The sequence below is a fragment of the Lepidochelys kempii genome, chromosome 3 (genome assembly GCF_965140265.1).
Source record: "Lepidochelys kempii isolate rLepKem1 chromosome 3, rLepKem1.hap2, whole genome shotgun sequence".
NCBI lineage: Eukaryota > Metazoa > Chordata > Testudines > Cheloniidae > Lepidochelys > Lepidochelys kempii.
The window spans coordinates 191,969,102-191,973,667 of NC_133258.1; the positions used below are offsets into that span (position 1 = coordinate 191,969,102).

The 4,566-nt window shown below is 58.2% G+C and overlaps 1 long non-coding RNA gene across 1 annotated transcript; it reads left to right on the forward strand.

Annotated features, from left to right (window-relative positions):
• Window positions 1-1,885: 1,885 nt before the first annotated feature.
• LOC140908342 (uncharacterized) lies at window positions 1,886-3,707 on the forward strand. The gene is made up of 3 exons (XR_012157840.1): window positions 1,886-2,059; window positions 3,326-3,431; window positions 3,643-3,707. It is a non-coding gene; the product is annotated as an uncharacterized lncRNA (long non-coding RNA).
• Window positions 3,708-4,566: the final 859 nt, after the last annotated feature.

Here is a 4,566-nt window from a genome sequence, read left to right on the forward strand (position 1 = left end):
GATTTGTATTTTATTATTTTGAAATTGATAAAAGCAGCAGGCTCCAGGAAGCTGTGTAAAGTGCTGGGATGTCACGATCTGGGAGGCGCTGTCTCCCCTGCACTAGGGCAATGTTCTGCACCCCCTGCTGCTGGCTGAGTTACTCCGTCTCTTGGCAATAAGACAGACTCTTTCTTCACAGCCAGTCAATCACCCAGTGTCACCACCCTGCCTGCTGGCTCGGCAGGGTAATTCCTCAGGTCACCACCCTTTCCAGGCTGCCTTGGGCTTGGAGAATGAGGAGGTGGGAGAGCAACAGCTGGCCACCCTGAACATCCACCATGCATCGCTTTATCACCTAGAGCAAGTGAGTGGCATTAGGGTTCCTCTGTGGCATCCCCCGTCTGTCTGGGGAGAGGCAGAAAGAGGGGGAGAGAATCTCTCCAAAAGGAGATTGGATTTGCAAAGCGACCCCAGGAGTCCCTCGCTTTCAGTCAGGGGAGGGGCTTCTCCAGAGCCATCTCCAGTGTGTTTGGAAAGGTCCCAGCAATGGGGCTCCCAGCCCTTCCCTTGTGGGAGACTGTTCCCAAGGCTGAGAGTCTCTGAACTGGGCTAGACCCTGTGAGCTGCTGAGCATGGAAATCAATGGGAAACAAGGAGACCCAGGGCTTGCTATGTCTAGGGACTATGACGTGAGGAATGGTTTCCCAGGAGAAATCTGGACTCCTGGATTCTGTTCCTTCTCTAGCCTGGAGGGGGGGTGTGGCCTGGGATGGAGGTGGGAACTGTTCCTCCAAAGTGACAGGTGGTCTTTGTGACTGACTCCAGTGCTGGAAAAGGAGGAGACTCCCCGGGTATTGCTGCACCAGGGATGACGAGGGGGAACGTTGGGAGCAGATGATGCAATGAACTCCTGGCAGTGTGTGTAGATTGCACTCCCTGCACCCCTGTGTGGGGAGGAGGAGCTGCTCTGTCAGGGACAGGGATGGGGAGGGACCAAACAGGGCGGTTAGTGAGAGGCTGCCTTGGGCCCACACTCATGGCTGCTCCTCGCTCGGTTCCATTCTAGCCAGGCTCCTGAGGATGTTGAGAAAGAAGGCTCTGCAGGTGGCCTCAGAGCCTGAGGGAAGCAGCTGCCATCTTCCCCAGGAGCAGAGCGGTCCCTTTGTCCCCTCTGGCGGGGAAGGAGTTCCCGCCTGAGCCAGGAGGTGGAAGCGCCCAGCCTTCTGGTGGAGGAAACCCGCTCCCAGTGCAGGCACCGAGATGGGAGAGGCACCAGCCAGGCCGAAATGGAGCTGTCCCAGGATGCGGCTGGGCAGGTAGGACCCAACCCAGGAGGGGAGCCGGGCTGGGTGGCTCTGGGGTTTGTTGTGTGGGAAGCACAGGTCCCAGGAGCTCAGCCCTGATTCCCAGGAGGAGGTATTGCCCTGCCCGGTCACTGAGGACATTCCAGCCCCCCCAGGGCAGAAGGTGAAGGGTCTCTGTCCCAGCACCAGTAACTTGGCCCACTCCCCATGGAACAGCAGCAGCTCCTGGGACTCAGGGAGGGGCGCTGCTGCTTTGTTTCAGCTGAGAAGCCAGGCTGGACTCAGGAAGAGGTGAGGAGGGGACTGTGAGAAGCCACCCTGGGCCCAGGCACTCGACCAGTGCTTTGCGGGCAGATCCCCAGCCCAGGTGTCAGGCCTGAGCCACATAAACCCCACCGATACTAGATGCTTCCACTTTGGTCCTTGATGCTCCAGGTTGGGGTAGGTGAACACCACGCAGGAAGTCCAGGACAGTCTGGGGGGCTCTCTTAGCTTTGGGCTCCTGAAGGAGTTGGGGGCTGAAGGCATCACTGAGAGGTGGGAGTGTGGGGTCTGATCCCCCCCCCCCCGGGTCCTAGAGGTGGAGAGGGGGCACATTGCCCCACCATGCCCCTGTCTTTCCTCCGAGTGGAACAGGAGTTAGCCTCCCCACTTCTGTCCCTGGTGCAGGGACCGCCAGGGACTCGGAGGACGAGGAGGAGGAATGGGTGAACGTTGCCATGGAGGAGGCTGCTGTCAAGAACACCCAAGAGCAACTGCAAGGCCAAGAAAAGGTGAAAACATTCCCCAGCTGTGCTGGAACTGAGATTGTCCTGCCCCTTCCCAGCACCCTGACCCCCTGCAGACCGTCTTGTCTCCGATGATCCACCAGCCCTAACGGGGACTTTTCTCTACCATCATCTGGGACCCCCACGATTGGGGTGTTTGTCATACACCAGCCAGGGTCTCCTCCCCCCACAGGCACTGTCCCAATTCCTGACTCTGCTTGTGTAGGAGTCGTGGGTGATTTGGACTACCCCCCATTCAGGCCTGAGTCCTGCAGCTGGCGTGGGTGAGGCAGGGAGGTCCCTGGCTAACTGGCTCTGTCTCCCCTAACCCCACTCCTGATGGGTGCAGGACGAGGCCCAGCAGCTCATGTTCCTGCATGCCATCCACCCTGCGTGTCTCGCTGCACAGCAGAGAGAGCAGGACACATTGGAGCCGCACTGCTGCTAGGCGGCTGTTGTAGAGATTATTGTGGTGAGAGAGACACGGCGCCCAGCCGCTGGAGGGAGGACAGAGATATGGGAGGGGCAGCGGTCACCCCAGCCTAATGGATGGGGGATGGCTGGTGCTGGGGGGGGGTAGCTGAGGCCAGGGATTGCTGGGGCTGAAGATTGGGGAGAAGAGATGGGAGAAATTCTGAGATTGGTCACTACTGCGTAGGAATCGGAGGAGCAGGAGGCAGGTGGGGGGACCTGCGGGCTGTGTGGGGTGCTGGCTGTGTTATCTCCTTACTCAGAAGCGTCAGTCAGGCCCAAATCTCACGCTCCTTTGTCTCCTTTGGGTGTCACAGGAGCTCATTGAGGAGCTGCCTGATATCTCTCCACCCAGCGTCATCCTTGCTAACTCCCTGATTGCTGTGGGCAACCTCAGGTACCGAGACCCTCCCCCTGGTTCCCCGAATCCCGGTGCTGCTGAGGCCCCCGGCTGGGAGTCACTGCCCCTCCCAAGGGTGACTCCTGTGGCAGAGGTGCTGGGAAGGTTCACACTCTCCTGGCTGGGCCGTTCTTTTCCCTCCAGTTACTTTGCAGTGGCTTTGGGGAGAGGCTCACTCCCGGGATCAGATAGAGGAGGGGGCAGCAGGGTCCAGGGAACAGGCTCTATTCCTACCTTGCCACTGTCTGTCTGGGAAACCTTGGCCTTGTCATTCCCTGGCTCGGTGCCTCAGTTTCCATTCTCGTCAAGATGTGTCTATTTCCCTGCAGTTTCACGTCCGGGTTGGTACCAGTGCCGCCTCTGCACTGCACGGTCTAATACCAGCTCCTCTCTCCTGCCAGCACCACGACAGCTGCCCTGGAGCCAGAGCTAGAGACCCACCTCCTTCGAGCTGCCCCGCATGCCGTCTTCACCCTGGGCACGGAGAAGGACACCACCCACCTCCAGGTAGATCATGCTTAAATCATGGATCGAAGGGCCTGCTGTCATCCTGCCATGAATCCTGGCTAATTGCCTGCAGTGGGATGTGAATGAGGGAGGCCAGGATATGTGTTTTGGGGGTCTCACCAGCGCTTCCCAGAGACCCTTCTTCCCATCCTGTGGCAGGTGTAGCCCCAGTTTCCCTAGCTCTGAGCCATGGCTCTCCCTTGCTTTGCAGGATCTGCATAGGGTCTTGCCAAACCTCATGGATGCCCTGCTGGGGAACCTGCTGGTAGAGTCCCCAGACAGCGACAGGCTCCACGACATCTTGGAGGTGAGCCCGATTTGAGGGGTAGGGGTAATTTTACCTTAACTCTTCGATCCATTCTCCAGTGTGTCCTCCTAGCTGGGCCCCCAGTGGTCTGTCCTTGGTCAGGGCAGTCAGTGCAATGCAGTGTCAGGCCCTTCCTCCTTGATGGACTGAGGAAGGAGCTGGGACTTCAAGCCAGAGCTCTGCCTGGTTCTGTTGAGCAGTAACCATAGGGCCCCTGGCTGGCTTGGGGAGTGAGAGTCTGAACCCCTCCTATAAGATCTAGAAGATCGTCCTCAGAGAAGAGTCATGGGCTCCTTTCTTGAGAAACAGGAGGACCCCAGAGAATGAGCCCTTCTCTCCAAGGTACCCTGAGATTCCTGGGGGGATTGTGCTCACACTCAGTCCCTTCACCCAACCAAGGACTTGAGAGCCAGGGAGGGAGTTTAGGGCGGATGGGACCAGCCCCGACACCAGACATTCTTCCAATCTAGAGAGACAATGACAAGTTGTGACCTGCAGGATACAAACATAGTCCTGGGGGCAACAATCCCTTTCTAAAGCCCTGCGATCAAAGAATTAGATATTCCACCCTGCGCATAATGTCTCAGCCCTCTGGGGATGTGGGACGCGGGGTTCTCATTTGCACAATACGTGCACCTGCCCATTGATCCTGAGCTGCCTCCTTTCCCCGCAGCCCATGAACTACTGGATCATGTCTAGAGTGTCCCAGGAGAGAGCCAGGCTATTAGAAGCAGCACAGCCCTCCTCAGATTCACCATCACCCTCCCTGAGTTAGATGTAAGTGACCTGTGACCCCAGCTTCCTGACTCCAGGCATAGGTGGGCTGGC